The 20,421-nt window shown below is 39.9% G+C and overlaps 1 pseudogene; it reads left to right on the top strand.

The window, feature by feature from the left end:
• The window catches only part of LOC138756351 (doublecortin domain-containing protein 1-like), a 340,682-nt pseudogene that overhangs the window by 154,248 nt on the left and 166,013 nt on the right, over positions 1-20,421 (top strand).

Consider the following 20,421-nt stretch of genomic DNA (forward strand, 5'->3'; position numbering starts at 1 on the left):
TACTGTTGCACCCCCTGCTGGTTAAAATCCTGTGTTCTCTGGTTTCTGGCAGCAAGATAAAACAATTCAATCTTTCACACTCCCCAAGCATTCTTTAGAACTTAATTAATTTGTGTTAGAATTACATCTGCACAAGACTTGAAGCAATATTTCAAATCAGTCTTTTTTCTACAGTTCCATCTCAATTTCTTCAAATGATTTACCAAAGAATCCAGTACTCACCAGGACACCACACTTCAGGTCTCAACCTTAGACCCACTTGGTTGTTTGATGAAAATGGTCAAGAAGTAAAAAATTCACTCAATCTTCAAAATGGTCAGAAGGTTTGGGTATCTTATGGAGAGGACTGCAGGTAAAAGATAAGATGTACATTTATTTCTGTGAACTTAAAGTGACCTTTAGTAAGCTCAATAAAAATGGGAAGACAACAACTCCAGGTAATAGCTAGCTTATTGCATGGTTGGGAATTTTGTTTTTTGAGGTTGTGTCTCTAGCCATATGGAAGAGGCTTGACATCTCTCTCTATCTAGGTTTATCTATGTAGCACAGTCACTCACAGTTCCTGGTGTCTGCCTGTCAGCACAGTGAGAAGAAATTGTTCATGTTTGAATAGTCACCTTAATGATGGCAGATGGAAACACTGCAGGGGGCACAACTCATCATCCTGTTGTTATCTTGGACTGCTCTGACCTGTCCCATGGCATTTGTGGTTTGTCCATTTTTAAGGCGAATGGGACAGTAATTGAAAAGTATCAAGTGAATTTTATCAAACTCTCTGACAACACAATTCCCATTGTTTGTGTGGCTCCCAACAATGTCTTAACCTATTATGCACCATTGACAATGAATAGAATGACAAATAGATAGGCCTTGCATTCTCCATGGGTGCTTTCTGTAGTGAGAGAAGGCAAGGAGAACTTCAAAATAATTACTGGAGAGTAAATCAAAGAGTAACTGGGCAAACATTAAGCAAAGTTGTAACTATGAGTTTTTTAAAGAGCAATTTCCTTAAATTAGAAGAATATAAAATAAAAACTCAGGTGGCAATGTGTAGTTTTAGTGGCTTTGCCTTACAGCATAATCATTAAGATCATCCTACGCTGAGCTTATGACTTCCTGTAAAATTGCAAGATTAGACTTTATGCATAGAATAATTATGACTAGGACAACATGCATAATGCAATTTGCTTTCTCTGCAATGTAAACATCACTGTTTTCATCAAGAAGATGGAGTTCTTGTTTGCCCACTTGGTGATTTTTCTCACCAAATTAATGAAAGCTTTCTATTCCATGTATATTTCATTGTTTGATCATAAGTCTTCTCCAAGATGCTGGGATAGGATTCTAACACTGGGTTAAAAGTTCAGGTCTGCAAGCGCTGGTCTAGTAACTTAATCACTATGTCACTGAACATCACTAAGGTTGACTGCTGCAAGTTAAACCCTAAAACCCTGGAAGTTCATTGTTTTTGTTGGGCACAGCTGAACTTTGTATGAGTGGGTTAGCATTATGTAAAGATAATTTTATGCAATATGCACATTTTCCATGAGGGATTAAGCTGGAATCCTTGTTAATTTGTTAAACAATCTTTTTTTATTCTAATTAACCATGCTATATGCATTTATATGCAGCACAATTTTATAATTATAATATTAAGAATGTAAGAAGTCAAGACAAAGGCAAGCAGCAGCAAAGAAAAATCCTCAGGCATATTTTTGTGGCTCCATAAATACAGATGTCACTGTAAATTTTAAAAAGTAATTATTTCAATTATTTCTCAGTTCTCATTTTTTTGTTTTTGAATTCCTTAATTATATAGATAATTTTAAACATATAAATAATTGGAATTGAGAGCTCTCAAAGATAATGTAGATGGATCATTTTAGTAAAAATAACATTCAAATGTGAATTACTGAGTTCATTGCCCTGCTTCTTGTATAATTCTACCTATAACTGAAATAATTATTTGTTTGTCAATATTTTACAGGAACATCAGCAAGCCATTTCTCTGTGTGAGGTTTGACTGGGTCCAAGGAGTTAGGGAGCATGATCAGAAAGTGGTGTATAAAACTCCGTTGGAATACTATGGTCCTTCAACTGGTATGGAAAAGTATGTTGTTGCAAACACCTATCTCAATATCTTATCTAATATGGATATATGGTTAAAAAGAAAAAAAAGATAGAGTATATTTTATCGTGAGACATTGAATAATGTTGATGCTCAGAGAGAACTAAATATCCTCACACATAAATCCCTGAAATTTAATATGCTGGTTCAGCAGGAAATTAAGAAGGTAAACAAAACCTATATGGGTTATAGGTGTAATTGGGTGGCAAGGGCTTGTGTGCTGGAAGGGCTTGTTACTGTGCTGTCTGTAAAAAAAAAATGTTGGTCTTTATTGCAACAGAGTTTAAGTACAAGAGTAAAGACTTCTTTCTCTGGTTATGTTGAGATTGCATGTGGAATATTTCGTACCAATATGGTCTCCTTCCCTAAGGAAGGAGTAAAAACACAAAACTGAAGAAGCTCAGCAGGGCAAACGGCATACTTCATTTAGCAACGTTTTGGGGTTGAGCCCTTCATCAGGAAGGATATAGTTGCAATAGAGAAAGTGCAGCAAAGGATCACTCGATTAATTCTTAGGTTAGCCAGTTTAAGTTTAACTTCATCTGTCACATTATTCCAGATACAGTGAGAAGGATTCTTCTATGAGTTGTCTTAGAGATCAACTGTACCCTACATGCAACCAGATGAAGTTGAAGAGCAAATGTACAATTACAAAGTATAGAGTTACAAAATCAATTAGCACCAAGCAAAGACTGCATGCAAGCACTGTTGTGGGATTTATTCAGGAGTCTGATGGCTGAAAAGAACAAAAATGTTATTTACACCTGTTAGTATGCACTGCTGGGAAAAGGGAACAGAAAGTGTTTCCAGGTTGTGTGGGTCCTTCAGCATGTTAGCTGCTTTTCCAAGACAGCAGGAGGAGAGGGAAGTTGCATGATGTTCTGAGCTACATTCACCACATTCTGCAGTTTCTTCAAATCTTGAGCAGAGAAGCTCCCATACCACACGGTGATGTCCCCAGCATATATTCTTTCACCTGCATAAGTTGTTGTGGGACATGAAAGACTTGTAAGAAACTAGAGGTGGCATCGTGCTTTCTTGACTGTTATTTCAATATGTTGGTTCTAAGTGAAATGTTCATAATTCTTATAATGCTTGACACTGACAAATGGGATGCAGTGTTAATGTTTATGTTGGTGAGAGTCTAGAAAGAAGAATCTCAATCTTTTTTGAGGGGTCAGTCAGTCAGGGCTGAGATAAGAGGAAATGTCTTCACCTAGAGAGTGGGGAATCTTTGGAATTTACTCTCCAGAAGAAGAGACTCATTCATCAAATATGTTCAAGAAAGTGAAATAGATATTGTTCAGGGAAGTTGCTTTGAGGGAAATAAATCAGCTACAATCATATTGAATACTAGAAGGAAGACAAGGGATTGAATTGTTTTTACATTCTTATGACAGGAGACCAAACTGTACCGTCAGCTTTGGCCTTGTCAGAAGCTGTCATGGTACTTGGATGGCCTCAGCACAACGCTATCTGAAGTTCCATCAATCACTCCACACATGGTTATGTGGTGTGACGTCCATGCATAGTAATTCAGGGTAAAAGGTCAGGTTGAAGTCTCAGTCTAGGATCTGAACAGGTCGAATGAACATGATGGTGCCTATTATTTTGAATGGAGTGAAGAGAGGAATGATATCCAACTGAAGATACAGATGAGATGTTAAACTACCTATCTTGTCAATTGTTAGGGCATTATTTTTATTAAAGCTCTCAAGAAATTTGTAATTGAGGTCCTGATTAGCTTCCAGTAACCAGATGACTTCTGCCTAAACCGTAAGTGAATAGAAATATTCTGTGATATTTAATCAAAGAAGAGCAATGTCCATGAACCAAGGCAAATTCTCAATATTTATTTATTTATTCTTTATTATTCTACATGCTAGCTGCCTCATTTATGCAGCATGCCTCAAGCAGCAATTCATTAGCTCTAGAGTCCTTTAAAATGTCTAGAGGATAGGAAAATCATTTGCAAAGAAATTCATCCATGGTTGGTAGCACTAAACGTGCTGTGCAGAAATCCTACGTTATCTTTACTTCTGAAATTCATTCCGTTGTTTCCAGCTTCTGAGGAAGTCAAGGCATTGGTCCACTTTCTCGGCCATTGCATTGAGGCAGGTGGACGAGGATGAGTTACTTGAGATCTCTCGTCCAAGGAACATCAATCTGTCTACAATCTTTACTTCAGCACCAGTGATGAGGACCAAGGAGTAAGCTCAGCTCCTCCTCTAGTTCTATAACTTTGGTCTTGCTGAGATGGAGAGAGAGGTTGTCTTGGCACCCTAGTTCATCCATCTCTTTTGAACTCCAACTTGTTGCTGGGAGCTCCTGTCTATGATGATTGTGTCATCTGTGCATATACAGATGGAGTTGGAGCTGCATTTGGTTAGTAGTCATGGATGTACATAGAGTACAGTGAGGGCTGAGTACACAGCCCTGTGTAGGCCTTGGTGTTGAGGATAATCGTGGGGGAGATGTTGTTCCCAATCTTCACTGATTGCGAACTGTGGGATAGGAAGTCATGGATCCAGTTGCAGTGAAGGGTGCTGAGACCAAATCATGTAGTTTGGGGATGAGTTTGTTTGGTACTAGTGTGGTGAAGGCAGAGCTATAGTTAACCAATTGTATTCTGATGCAAGTGTGTTTGTTGAGGGTAGGGCCAGGGAGATCCAGGGTTTAAAAACAACTTCTTAATGGAAGCTTTTCCCTTTAAGTGAAAGTTATGTATTTCAGGCTGCAATTCAGGTTATTTCTGACTGTTTCTGCTTTAATATTCTGATATTCAAGTGAATAATTTACCATTGTGAAGGGCTCAAGCCTGAAACATTGGTTATGTATCTTTATCTTTGCTATAAAAAGTACACTGTTTAAGCTGCTGAGTTTTTAAATTTAAATTTAAATTTTACATTTTTAAAATGTAGACATACAGCACGATAACAGGCCAATTGTCCTTAAGTTCGTGCCGCTCAATTTAAACCCAATTAATCTACACCCACGGTACGTTTCGAACAGTGGTAGGAAACCAGAGGTCCCGGGGAAAACTTATGCAGACACAGGGAAAACGTACAAATTCCTTACAGGCAGCAGAGGATTTGAACCCCGATCCCAATCACTGGAGCTGTAATGGTGTTGTGCTAATTTCTACAATAACCGTGCCATCTCTAAATTCTCCAGCATTGTATTTTTACTGAATAATATATATCCATGCCATAGACATACATACAGCATATGACAGGCCCTTCCATCCCACTTGCCCATGCTGCCCAAATACCCCAATTAACCCACAACCCCCATACATTTTGAAGTGTGGGAGGAAACTAACGCGTCTCGAGGAAACCCATGCAGACATGGGAGAAGATACAAACTCCTTACAGACAGGGCCATGTTCAAACCTTGTTCGCTGATGCTGTAATAGCATTGCACAAATCACTACATTAACCATGCCACCCTTGAGTTAAATGTCAAATCGTTAATTTTTTAAACAAATGGGACATTAGGTAAAATGAGGAAACTTAGTGCTTGAAAACATTCACCAAAATGATGATAGTCTCAAATTGTGATTAACTTTGTAGGTGTGAGATTTGGGAAATGTGCACAGGATTCCCAGAAAAATATAACTGGGTACAAATTAATCAATTCTGCCATGATAAAGTCGACATGAAAAATAAACATCACTTCCTTCATTTGAAGGTGAGGACCTCTTACATTTGATTGTTGAACTCAGTCTGACAAAGCTCTGATTGTGATGTTGACCACATGGTGATGAAATCCTACACTTTATTAAAATGCCTATGCCCCATTTGCTGGCACTTCTTGGATACTCACTGGAGGGCCGAAGGAACAGGAACATTGACCATTCTCCATTATCAAAGTCAGCATAATTTTTCCTTCCTCTAATCAGAATCTATCTTTATTTCCACCAAGTGACTTTTGATTCTGTTCCTGGCTGTGCATTTTTGGCCACAGTGTTCTTTAGTTAAGTTTGTAAAGATGGTGTATGGATATTGTAAAAACTTTGTGGATATCAGATTTATCACAGCTTTTTGTCACCACAGGGTTGTTTCCTTAACCCCTTCCTCTACTCACTTTACACCAATGAATGTGTGGCTCGATGCGACAATAGCACCATCTACAAATTTGCCAACGATACCCACAGTAGTAGGTTGTATATAAAAAAGGGATGAGTCAACATACAGGAGGGAGATTGAAAATTTGACTGAATGGTGCACTAACAACAACCTTGAACTCAATGTCATCAAGACGAAGGAGCTGATTGTTGACTTCAGCAAGGAAATCCCAGAGGTATACAATCCAGTGATCAATGGGGATCAGAGGTGGAGAGGGTGAGCAAATTTAAATTCTTAGGAGTTCTCAGAGGATCTTTCCTGGGCCCAATATACCAATGGCATCATGACGAAAGCATTGATGCCTCTACATTCTCAGGAGTTTGAAGAGGTTTGGTATGACATCAGAAACCCTGGCAAATTTCTACAGACGTGAGGTGGAAAGTGTGCTGACTGGCTGCATCATGGCCTGGTATGGGGACACTGATACCCCTGAGCATGGACGCAGCTCAGGACCACAGACAAAACCCTCCCCACTGTTGAGAACATCTACAGGGAACTCTGCCATCAGAGAGCAGCAGCAATCACACCACCAAGTTCACCACCCTCTACTATTAGACTCCTCAACAACAAGTCAATTAGGGATTAATTTAGGGGCTCGCACTTTTAAATCCTCTCTGTATTGCAGCCAGTTTGTTTACATTTGTTATCTGTTTCCAGTTCTTTATTTGTTTACATGTGTATGTTGTGTACATTTTTTTGTATTATTTGATTAATCTATCCCAGGACATTTCTTTTCAAAGAGATAGGTAAAAAAAATGTTGTTTGTGTTTTTTTCCTCTAACTTTTTTTTTCATTGGAAAATTCAGAGAGAATGGGTGAACAGACAGGTTGCTTTCTTTCTGTTGCTAATGCACAATCCATCAATTTCTTTCAAATTCTAGAGCTTGTAAATTGGTGTGGCAGCAACACCAGGACTGTTTTAGTTGTAGGACCACTGCTGTGAACTTCATTCATGGGGCTTCTTCTGAAAGGCCACTGGGCTCATTGTGATGAAAGCTATACAATGTGGGATTGAAGCCAAGAGTTTGGAGGGCCAGGATGATGGAGATAACCTAGAGGTTGGATTAGTGAGGAGATAGCAAGTTTGTAGATGACCCTAAGATTGGAGGTGTTGTGGACAGCGAGGAAGATTTTCAAAGCTTGCAGAGGGATCTGGGCCAGCTGTAAAAATGGACTGAAAATGGCAGATGAAATTTAATGCAGACAAGCGTGAGGTGTTGCATTTTGGAAGGACAAACCAAGGTAGGACATACACGGTGAATGGTAGGGAACTGAGGAGTGTGGTAGGACAGAGGGATCTGGGAATTCAGATACACACTTTCCTGAAAGTGGTGTCATAAATCTTTTTTTCTTTTTCAATATTTTTACACACATTGAAATTTCACATCCAAAAATACAGAGATATATGTTAAAATTCAAAAAGATATACATTACACTTAAATCATATCATTTCATCCAAGGTACTCCATATTTAATCAAACAGATTATATTGTATTGATATTATATTATTTTTAGAAAAGGAAAATCTGAACCCACTATCAAGAAATAAACTGTTTGGCCAAAAAAAAGTAAGACTGAATTCTTATCAAAATGATAAATTACCTCATTAGTCAACTCTTCTACCTTCATAAATCAAAGTATTGATTATAGGAGTTGAGATGTTATGGTAAAGTTGTATAAGACATTGGTGATACCAAATTTGGAGTATTGTGTGCAATTTTGGTCGCCTAACTACAGGGAAGATATCAATACGATAGAAAGAGTGCAGAAAAGATTTACTAGGATGCTGCCCGTACTTCAGGAACAGAGATGCAGGGAAAGGTTCCATAGGTTAAGAGCATAGAAGAATGAGGGGAGATTTGATAGAGGTATTTAAAATTCTGAGGGGATAGACAGAGTAAATGTGGGTAGGCTTTTTCCACTGAGGGTTGGTGAGATACAAACCAAAGTACATAGGTTAAGGGTGAAAGGGGGAAAGTTTAAGGAAAGCATGAGGGGGAACTTCTTCACATAGAGAGTGTTGGGAGTGTGGAACAAGCTGCCAGCTGAAGTGGTGAATGTGGGCTCAATTTTAACATTTAAGAATAATTTGGACAGGTAATGCATGGGAGAGAACTATAGACAGGGTGCAAGTCAGTGGGACTAGGCAAAAGAAGTGGTTCAGCACAGACTAGTAGGGACAAAGGGGCCTGTTTCTGTGATGTAATGTTTAATAATGTCTATATGTGGAATGAGAGTGTGGGTGTATATCAGATGTATCCAGGCCTGGTCCCTTGAGGGACAAGCAATTGGAAATTTAAGGGGTTGGGACCTTCAAAGTAGTAGATCTGAGCTAATGGGAATATTGAGAGATTATAAGTTCATAAAGCTTTGAGCTTGGGCCTTTGGGGAATAGTTGTGTCTTTGAGGAGGGTAGTCAAGGTTGGATGGGAGCAATCAGGACCATTGGGAGATGAGGGATAATCAGAGGGTTGAAAGATCTGAATCATTGGAGAAAAGAGAATATTGTGGGAGGTTGGGAGTATCAGGACCTGGGCCTTGTGAATTCTAACCGAAATATGAGTGATAGATAGGGAGAAGTTGAGGTTGCCAATATATGCAACATCTTACACGAATTCCATTCCAGTGCTCCATTAAGACCACCCTCATAATTTAGTTGTCTAAGACAGCCATTCTCACCTTTTTTTTGGCTATGGCCCACCCCCATCCTCCCAACCAGGACTCTGGTCAAAATTTATTGGTCCCCTTCCCTGTGAAACAATCATGTTTTGGCTTCTTCCATGCTTCTCTCCTACCAACTACATAAAAACATGAAAATATGTTTATGTTACGTGAGGTGAAAAGAAAACGGGCTTTTACATAAATGTGCTGTGGCCCCTAGGGGGGCTGTTGGGCCCTCATTGAGAATTGTTGGTCTAAGGAGTGACCAATGAAGGCTGTACCTGTGGCAAATGGATTTAAAAAAGGAATGTTTCTTGGAGACTAATGCCATTCATTGCTCAACTGGCATGGTCTTACCAATCTCACAAAGTGTGGAGAGTCAGCAGCACAGAAACAGGGTTCTTCAGATCACCAAGACTGTGCCAAACATAAACTACCCATTCTACAGTAATCCCATTTTATTCTCTTCATATTCTCAACAGCTCCCTCCAGAAATGGTCACTCCCCTACAGACCTGTAGACATTTACATAGGCAACTGAACCAGCCAACCAGCTTTAGAGTATCTTGAGGAAACATGTCCAGTCACAGGGAGAACGTGCAAGCTCCAACAGACAGCATTAAAGGTGACCCAAGTCATTGGAATTGGGAGGCAGCAGCTCTACTAGCTTGACTTAAAAGTGCCATATCAAGTTTTCAAAGTGACACAAAATAACCTGGAAAAAGACCTGGGTTTGAATCCGACGCTGTCAGTAAGGAATTTGTTCGTTCTCCCCGTGTCTGTGTGGGTTTCCTCTGGGTGCTCTGGTTTCCTCCCAGCCTTCAAAACGTATGGGGGTTGTAGATCAATTGGGTGTAATTGGGTGGCAAGGGCTTGTGGGCTGGAAGGGCCTGTATGCCTAAAGTTAGAAATACTCATTATCTCATTTCATTCTGGGGTAAGTCCATTTTTAATACCATTATGGGATTTAATTTCGCAGCCAATATGTAAAAATCTTGCATCAAGGGTGAATGTCTCACAGTTCAGATTTCCCTTTCCAAAGTCACATAGGGAAAGGCAAATATACAAATCAAAGAAAGGCTGATGATATTTTTCTGACCTAAGAATCAATAATTATGATTAATTACAGATTTATTATGGGTTCATTTCTCAGGTTTGTAAGATCCTATGTGGCTCAGTTGATGTTTTTAGATGACCATACATAACAGGAGTAGAATCTTGATTTTAACAAGACCATAATGTCTTTATCGCCTTCCATAGAACATTACAACACAGAAACAAATGCTTTGGCACATCTAATCTGTGCCAAACTATTATTCTGCCTAGTTGTATTGACCTACACCCATACTATTGCCCTCCATACTTATCCGATTTTTCCTTAAATGTCATATTCAAGCCCCCATTCACTACTTCAGCTTGCAACTTGTTCCACACTCTCACCACTCTTTGCATGAAGAAATGCCCCCAATATTACCTTTAAACATTTCACCTTTAAGCCTTGACCCATATTTAAAAAATAACAACAATCTTTGGCTCTCTCTCCATACAGTCTCAAGGAGACTGGTCAGACCTTCAACTTTGTTTAGAGTGTCCCATCAATTTGAACATCAGTAAGTAAAGCTGTTCAGATGCCCTGCAGTACACTCTGTTAAGCCTTAAGCTGTCTTTGAGAGTTCCGGACTGTTTTCTAATGGTTTTAGCACAGTTCACAAACTCACTTGTTAAGTGATAGACGGTGATGAATATTTGGCTTGTAATTTTGCTTCATCACCTGCTTTATACAAGAGAAGAGAGATGGGTATCTGAGGAAAGAAGTGTTAAATCCAGCAAGGGTTAACTCCTCTGTCTGAGAGACAGTGGATACAGAATCAGAATTTATTGTTATGAACATGCCACAAAATCTGTTGCTTTGCAGGAGCAATATTGCTATAAACTACATTAATAATAAATAAATTAGTGCAAAAGAAGAGAAAATGAAGTAGTGTCTGCGGTTCATTGTCCATTCAAAAATCTGATGCCTGAGGGGAAGAAGCTGTTTTTCGTACCATTGGGTGTTAGGCCTCAGGCTCTTGTACTTCCTTCTTGATGGTAGCAGTGTGAAGAGGGCACGGCCTGGGTTGTGAGGGGCTTGAGGATAGAGGCTGCTTTCTTAGACATAACCTCTTGTAGATGTCTTTGATAGATTGGAGACTGGCACCCATGATGGCACTGGCCGAGTTCACATCTTTCTGTATTCTTTTCCTGTCCTGTGCATTGGTGCCTTGATACCAGACAGTGATGCAACCAGTCAGAATGCTCTCCATATAACCATATAACCACTTACAGCACAGAACAGGCCAGTTCGGCCCTACTAGTCCATGCCGTAACAAATCCCCACCCTCCTAGTCCCACTGACCAGCACCCGGTCCATACCCCTCCAGTCCTCTCCTATCCATGTAACTATCTAGTCTTTCCTTAAATGTAACCAATGATCATGTCTTTCGGAAGCTCATTCCACATCCCCACCACCCTTTGCGTAAAGAAATTTCCCCTCATGTTCCCCTTATAATTTTCCCCCTTCGATCTTAAACCATGCCCTCTAGTTTGAATCTCCCCCACTCTTAATTGAAAAAGCCTATCCACGATTACTCTGTCTGTCCCTTTTAAAATCTTAAACACCTCTATCAAGTCCCCTCTCAATCTTCTACGCTCCAGAGAAAAAAGCCCCAGTCTGCACAACCTTTCCCTGTAACTCAAACCTTGAAATCCTGTCAACATTCTCGTGATCCTTCTCTGCACTCTCTCTATTTTGTTTATATCTTTCCTATAATTTGGAGACCAAAACTGTACACAGTACTCCAAATTTGGCCTCACCAATGCCTTGTACAATTTCATCATAACCTCCCTACTCTTGAATTCAATACTCCGATTCCAAATGCCTTCTTCACCACACCATCTACCTGAGTATCAGCCTTGAGGGTACTATTTACCACAGCTCCTAAATCCCTTTGTTGCTCTGCACATCTCAATAGCCTACCATTTAATGCATATGACCTATTTAGATTTGCCTTTTCAAAATGTAACACCTCACACTTATCTGTATTAAATTCCATCAGCCATTTCTCAGCCCACACCTCCAGCCTTCCTAAATCACCTTTTAATCTACGGTAATCTTCCTCACTGTCCACAACACCACCAATCTTTGTATCATCCGCAAACTTGCTTATCCAATTCTCCACCCCTACTTCCAGATCGTTAATATATATAACAAACAATAGTGGACCGAGGACCGATCCCTGAGGAACTCCACTAGTCACTGGCCTCCAATTGGACAAACAATTTTCTACCACTACTCTCTGACACCTCCCATCCAACCATTGCTGAATCCATTTCACTACCTCCTTATTTATACCTAATGCCTCCACCTTTTTTCCTAACCTCCTGTGGGGAACTTTGTCAAAAGCTTTACTAAAGTCTAAATAGACAACATCCACAGCTTTCCCTTCATCAACCTTTTTTGTAACCCCCTCGAAAAACTCAATCAGGTTTGTCAAGCATGATCTACCCCTGACAAACCCATGCTGATTACTCCCTAGCAATCCCTGTACCTCCAAATAATTGTAAATACCTAGAGAAATTTGCAAGAGTCTTTGGTGACAAACCAAATCTCCTTAAATTCCTCACAAAATATAGCCATGGGAGAGATATAACAACCATTCCTTAAGAGATGATAAGTTTTACAGGTAAATTAGATTTTCACATGAATGACATTTTTCATGGTTTATTCAAATTGCAAACCATGAGGAAAATTACAGCTCCAACTTGTTGCAATTCTTTTCTTTCCTTACTTTGTAGAGTTAATGCTTAATCATTGTAGAATATATGATCTTTTAAATATCACTGGCAATAACAAAGTTCCTGCTGATACAATTATGCTTTTCATTACCTTATGTCAACTGGATTTGATTTGCACTTTTTCGTATTTAACAAATAATACAGTGTTTTTTCTCCCTCTTTAAAATTAAACGTATAATTAGTCTGCTCTGCCACAGAGTTTGAAGTTGTTGGCTACAGTTGCTGCATTGATCTGCAGCGTTAAGTTCTGACCTGCTGTTTGGTATCTTCTATGTTACAAACAACATTGCTTTGTTGTGTGTATATCTTCTTTGAGGCTGGAGGCTGACAGGTCCAGGCCAGGTTAAATTTTTCCAGTTCTCTCCAGTTCCTGGGAGAACCATCACCCAGATAATAAGTTAGCACATTCCTGATTTCCACACTCACACATTGCAACATAGATAGTGGAACACAGTAGAGTTCCAACACCAGTGAATTAACCTCCCATTGTACCTCTGGACATAGCAATAAGTTCTGCTGAGTTGAGGGACTGAATACTCTTCACATCAGGCCCTTCAGCATTGCGCTAACACTATGGGTCCATCCATTTAAATTATGTTGCTTTGATGGAAGAGATAAATGATGGTAACTGGCTTGGATTTTTCCTTGTATTAATATTCATATTTTAATTTACATAATCATACCATGCAAGCATTCTATTTTATGTCAAAAATATTTAGATCTTTTTCAATTGTATTTAATTAATTTTGAATATCAGAGCGATTTTGAAAGATCTGTCTTTGACATCAAAAAGTTGTCAAAAGATTATTGGGACATTGTGGGGGAAAGGCCTCAGGATTCTTCATCTGAACATGGCCACCACATGCAGTGCTCTCAAATCCATTGAAAGGCTTTGCAAGTCATGTCCCCAGCTTGAATGGATCTGCAGTGTGTGGAGATTGTATTGTATTGTATTGTATTGGTTGAACATGGTGCAGCCAGTTATTTTTGTTTGAATGCAGGATTCAGATGGTGTGTTAAATTGTGTAGCGAGAGGGTGGGAAGATGAAGTAAATATAGGACAAGCAACATAACAAATGATAAATCAATGTCTTTTTTTATGCTCTGCATATAAAATGAACCCCACTGGTTGTATATCCTTCGATTACCATTGAAAACATGTGAGAAAACTTGCTTCTATTAAAGAAGAGCAAAAGAAATCCAAAATCTCAATGGGAGTGTCAAGATGGGTTTCATCTCACATCTGGGTTATTGGAAAGATACTGTGTTAATAAAATAATTGGAATCAATCTCAAAAAAGATTGACATTTGTTACAATACCTGTATTAGCAAATATTTCTGCAAGTGAAAGGAAAGTTGGAAATAGTACATGAATTAGTTCAAAGATTGTCATGAAAGAAATGTTAAGGAAACATCCTATAGACTAGCCATTCTCAATGGGGCTCCTGCCCCTCTCTCTCTCTCTTTGCACCTCCCCCCCCAGGGGCCACAGCTCATTTGAGTAAAAGCCTTATTTTCTTTTCTCCTCATGTGACATAAATATTTTTTTGTATGTTGCCGATAGGAGAGAAGTATGGAAGAAACCAAAACTTGACTTCTCCATAAATTTTAGTGGTTGAAAGTGGCTGCGTATAGATCATGAACTATCTGAGAGTTCCTTCTGTAACTGGTAAAGGAATTAGGTGTATGTAATGCAGAAAGGATACCAGGATGTACATGGGGATTGATGGGATTGCTTTGAGAACTGGGGTAGACTTCATGGGCTAAGTGATTCTTTCTACACCATGAAGAAATTATAAAATAACATTACATCATAGGAAATTTTGTTTCAGAAAATATTTAGAGGATGAAGATGATATTCAAAGGGAAAGGTATTATTTATTTAGTCGTGATTATAGATTTGAAGTACGTTGTGTTAAGTTTCATAACATCTAATCAACCAGCTGTCAAGGGTAGTCCTACTGGCTCAGAAAACCTCAGTCTCCAAATGCTTATGCTATCACATTTCAATGGAAGGTCAGTGTTTTTCACAGGTGTAGAATATTGAGAATATTCAAAGTTAAAGAAATTCCAGTGAGCCAAAATTGGTGCACTAGAAGGTTGAATCGGCCACTACCACTGGTGGTGAAGAGTGGAGATGATGAGATGTTAGTGGAAATGAAGGATAAAAGAATCATATGGGACTTGCCCAAGTGGGGCAAACACGTCAACAGATCATGCTGGAGATGCCAAACAACGGTCATTCCGAGCCTCATTTCATCTCCCATCAATACTTTTAAAGGAGTTTGTGGCAGCAGTAATGTAACGTTGCTGAGTGTTGAATGCAGAAATCAGGTCAGCCATGAGAAAGGCCAATTTTGTGGGATCCTGTATGGTCTATTGCCTCTATGTTACCAGGGTCCACAATATCTCAGATCGAGTTCTCCCTATTCTCAGGAGGGAGGGTGAGCAGCCAGATGTCATGATCCATGTAGGCACCAATGACCTAGGAAGGACGGGTGAGGAGTTCCTGCAAGGAGAGTTATGGGAGTTAAGTGCAAACTTGAAGGACAGGACCTCCCGGGTTACGACCTCAGGATTGCTACTGTGCCACATGCTAGTGAGGCTAGATATAGGAAGTTAACGTAGCTAAATATGTGGCTAAGTTGATGGTGCAGGAGGGAGGGCTTCATGTTTCTGGACAATTGGGATCTGTTTCAGGGAAGGTGGGACCTGTTCTGACGGGACAGTTTGCACCTTAACTGGAGGGGGACTAACATCCATGCAGGTAAATTTGCTAGTGCTACTCTAGGAGGTTTAAACTAGATTTTCAGGGGAGGGGAACCAGAGTATTAGAGCAAATAGTGAGGTAGAGAGGATAAGGGTCATGTGAGGACTGCATGTATATGTGATAGAAATGTTCTCAGGTCCATCTATTTCAAGCAAGGATTATTGCCTGTAAAGCAGATGATCTTAGGGCGTAGATTGGCACGTGGGATTACAACATTATTGCTATTAGTGAAGCTTGATTGCAGGAGGGGCAGGACTGGGAGCTCAATATTTTGGGGTTCCTTTGTTTCAGACGTGTTAGAAGAGGAGGAATGAAAGGGGGAGGAGTGGCATTGCTAGTTAGGGAAAATATCACAGCTGTGCTTAGGCAGGACAGCCCAGAGGGCTCATCTACAGAGGCCATATGGGTGGAGCTGAAGAACAGGAAAGGTTAGACCACACTAATAGAGTTGTACTGTAGACTGTCCAATAGTCAGAGGGAATTGGAGAATCAAATCTGCAGAGAAATAGCAGCCGATGTAAGAAACAGAAAATTGTGATAGTAGGAGATTTTAACTTTCCACATATTGACTGGACTACCATACTGTAAAAAGCCTGGATGGCTTGGAATTTGTCAAATGTTTTCTAAACCATTTTATAGAGGTATCAATGAGAGAGAGGATGCAATACTTGATCTCCAATTAGGGAACCAGGCAAGTCAGGTGACAGAAATATGTGTAGGAAAACATTTTGGATCCAGTGTCCATAATGTCATTAGTTTCAAGTAAATTATGGATAAAGATAGGTCTGGTCCTTTTGAGGTTCTAAATTAGAGTAAGGGCAACTTTGTGCAAAATGAGAAAGGATCTAGGAAGAGTGGATTGGAATAAATTGTTTTCTGCCAAGGAGGTATCCAGTAAGTGGAAGGCCTTCTAAAGGCAAAATTTTGAGAGTGCAGAGTTTGCATGTTCCTACCAGGATTAAAGGCAAAGATAACAGGCATAGGGAATCTTGGTTTCAAAGGATATTGGTGATCTGGTTAAGAAGAAGAGAGAGGCCTATAACAAGTATAGGCAACAAGGAGCTAATGAGGTACTAGAAGGGTATAGAAAGTGTAAGAAATACTAAAAAAGGAAATTGGGAAGGCAAAAAGAAGACACGAGGTTACTTTGGCAGGTAATATGAAGGTAAATATGAAGGATTTTTACAAGTATATTAAGAGTAATAGAATCGTAAGGGACAAAATTGACGACACAGAGGATCAGAGTGTCAACTACGTAATAGGGGAGATCTTTACAGTTTTTTTGCATCAATATTTACTCAGGAAACTGGCACAGTGCATAAGGAAGGAAGGGAAACAATCAGAAGCGTCATGGAACATGTGGAGATTAAGGAGGAGGAGATGTTTTCTGCCTTACAGCAAATAATGGTAGTCAAATTCCATGGACCAGGAATTATATTCTACTAGTGTAGAAATTGCAGGGGCCCTGGCAAATATATTCAGAATGTCCTTAGACCCAGGTGAGGTGCCAGAGGATTGGAGGGTAGCTTATGTTGTCCCATTGTTTAACAAAGGCTCTAAAATAAACCAGCTAATTATAGGCCGGTGAGTTTTACATCAGTAGTAGGTAAATTACTGGAAGGAGTTCTGAGAGATGGGATATTTGGACAGACATGGGCTGATTAAAATCAGTATGGCTTTGTGCATGGTAGGTTGTGCTTAATGAATCTTGCAGAGTTTTTCAAGGAGGTTACCAAGAAGATAGACGAAAGAAAAGCTGCGGATGTTGTCTACACGGACTTCAGTAAGGCTTTTGAGAAGTTCCCAAATGGGAGGTTAGTTCAGAAGGTTAAGACACTAGGTATCCATGGAGAAGATATAAACTGGATTTGAAATTGTGGGAGAAAACAGAGAGTGGTAGTGGATGATTGCCTCTCGGATTGGAGGTCTCTGACTAGTGGTGTGCCTCAGGGATCTATGTTGGGATCATTGTTTGTTGTCTATATCAATGATCTGGATGATAATGTGGTAAATTGGATCATTAAGTTTGCTGAAGACACAAAGAAAGGAGGTGTAGTGGACAGTAAGGAAGATTTTCAAAGTTTGCAAAGGGATCTGGACCAACTGGGAGAATGGGCCAGTAAATGGCAGATGGAGTTTAATGCAGAGAATGGGCCAGTAAATGCCAGATGGAGTTTAATGTAGACAAGTTGAGGTGATGCATTTTGGAAGAACAAATCAAGGTAAAACATACACAGTAAATGGTAGGGCACTGAGGAGGGCAGAGCAGCAGAACAATCTGAGAATACAGATACATTGTTCCCTGAAGGTGGTGTCACAGGTGAACAGGGTTGTAAAGAAAGTTTTGGGTATCTTATGTTTTATAAATCAAAATATTGAGTATGGGAGTTGGAATGTTATGTGGAAGTTGTTTAAGACATTGGTGAGGCCAAATTTGGAATATCGTGTTCAGTTCTGGTCACCTAACTACAGGGAGGATATCAATAAGATTGAAAGAATGCAGAGAAGATTTACTAAGATGTTGCCAGGTATTCAAGAGTTGAGTTACAGGGAAATATTAAATAGATTAAGACTTTATTCTTGGAATGAAGAAGAATGTGGGGAATTTGATAGAAATTTACAAGATTTTGAGAGGTATAGACAGAGAGGTTGCAAGTAGGCTTTTACCACTTAGATTTGGGAAGATAAATATGAGAAGACATGGCTTTAGGGTGAAAGGGGAAAGATTTAGGGGGAACATTTGGGGGAATTTCTTCACTCAGAGAGTGGTGGGATTGTGGAACAAGCTGCCATCTGATGGGCTCAATCTTAAGTTTTAAGAATAAATTGGATAGATACCTGGATGGGAGAAGTTTGGAGGGTTATGGAATGGAAGCAGGTCACTGGGACGAGAGGAATAATAGTTGTCACAGACTAGAAGAACCGAATGGCCCGTTTTCTGTGCTGTACTGTTCTATAGTTCATGGAAGGACAATTCACAGTTGTTTTGTACTGATGCAAAATTACCTGGAAGTAGTCATTATTTTGTTGTTTAAAAAGGGTATTGGGAAAATAAATCTTAAGTGTTTAGGGAAGCACAGTTAGTCCAATGCTATTACAGCACTGGTGACCAGGGTTCGAATCCCGTGCTGTCGGTGAAGAGTTTGTACATTCTCCCCATGTTTCTGTGGGTTTTTACCAGGGACTCCGGTTTTCTCTCATCATCCAAAACGTATAGGGTTGGAGGTTAATCAGGAGTAATTGGGTGTCACGGGCTTGTGGCCCAGAAGGGCCAATTACCGTGCTGAATCTGTAAATAAAAATTAAATTAAGTCAAATACAATAAGTTATGAGTCTGTCCCACTTCTCTCATCTTCTTTACACTGGCTTCTCTTCTACATTTAACTCATTTTGATAAAGGGTTTCAGGACAAAAATTCAACTATTCTTTTTCTCCCACTGAGATTGTTTGGCCTGCTGCATTCTTCTCGCAGATTGTGCTTAACTTTGGATCTTTGGCTTGGCTTCGCGGACGAAGATTTATGGAGGGGGTAAATGTCCACGTCAGCTGCAGGCTCGTTTGTGGCTGACAAGTCCGATGCGGGACAGGCAGACACGGTTGCAGCGGAAAATTGGTTGGTTGGGGTTGGGTGTTGGGTTTTTCCTCCTTTGTCTTTAGTCAGTGAGGTGGGCTCTGCGGTCTTCTTCAAAGGAGGTTGCTGCCCGCCGAACTGTGAGGCGCCAAGATGTACGGTTTGAGGCGATATCAGCCCACTGGCGATGGTCAATGTGGCAGGCACCAAGAGATTTCTTTAGGCAGTCCTTGTACCTCTTCTTTGGTGCACCAAAAAACTTTGGATCAATATTGGTTTAAATGAATTTGGTGCTTCATTTGTGATTGGTAATACTCTTACCTATTCGTACATAATAACCTCACCGAAACCTTTTCTTCTTTTGTCTTGCGTGTTTCTTCCCTTTTGTGGAATGAATGGTAAGCCTGGAATGATCTTGTGTGATGCTCACCCACATCTTTGCCTCACTGTTAGGGATCAACAAATCAGACTGAAGTATGAGGACAATCTGGATTTGAAAGGATACAAGTTAGTTGTGCAGAAAAGGTACAGAACCGCTTCAATGATTTAAAAAAAAAATGGTGATATGACATTAATGCAGAAGGAATACAGCTAAACTCTGATAGCAATGATTCAGTATCTGGATTAATATGTTGTTTATTCCAATTTCCTGAAATTCACTGGGGTCCCAGATACTTGTGATCCCCTGAAATTCACCTGAGCTCCCATTCTCCTAGTCCTCCTCTCTCCCCTGGTTCACTCGAAAATTTATTATCATGCTTTCAGTTCTTTGAAAAAGTGAATTTAAAATGTATGAAGGCATTAGTATGAATAATATCCGATTGTCCAGAAAATCCAACATCACTAAAGTCTCAAATATGCCAGAGTATTAGAGTTTTATCAGTCTGGAGAATCTTTCAGAAATCCAAATGATTCACTGACTGGCTCACTGAGTGATGTTTGCTGCACTCACTGGCCACTGTGGTGGGGAGGGGGCTGGTGGAGGTGGATAGTAAAGTAGAACAATATTCCTGGCATCCATGATGAAGGGTTCAGGCCCAAAATGTCAACTTCCTATTGCTGTACATGGATGGTGCATGACCTGCTGAGTTGTGGATGGAATTAGGGCCAGGAATAACCCATTTTCTATTTGGCCAGTGACACTGCTGTATTATTTTAAACAACCATAAATTTAAATTTTAAATGTAAATTTAGACTTACAGAACAGTAACAGGCCCTTTTGGCCCTTTTGGCCCACGAGCTCGTGCTGCCTAATTACACCCCATTGACTACACCCCCCGTTACACTTTAAAGGGTGGGAGGGAAACCGGAGCACTCAAAGGAAACTCAGA

Source organism: Narcine bancroftii, chromosome 1 (genome assembly GCF_036971445.1).
Source record: "Narcine bancroftii isolate sNarBan1 chromosome 1, sNarBan1.hap1, whole genome shotgun sequence".
NCBI lineage: Eukaryota > Metazoa > Chordata > Chondrichthyes > Torpediniformes > Narcinidae > Narcine > Narcine bancroftii.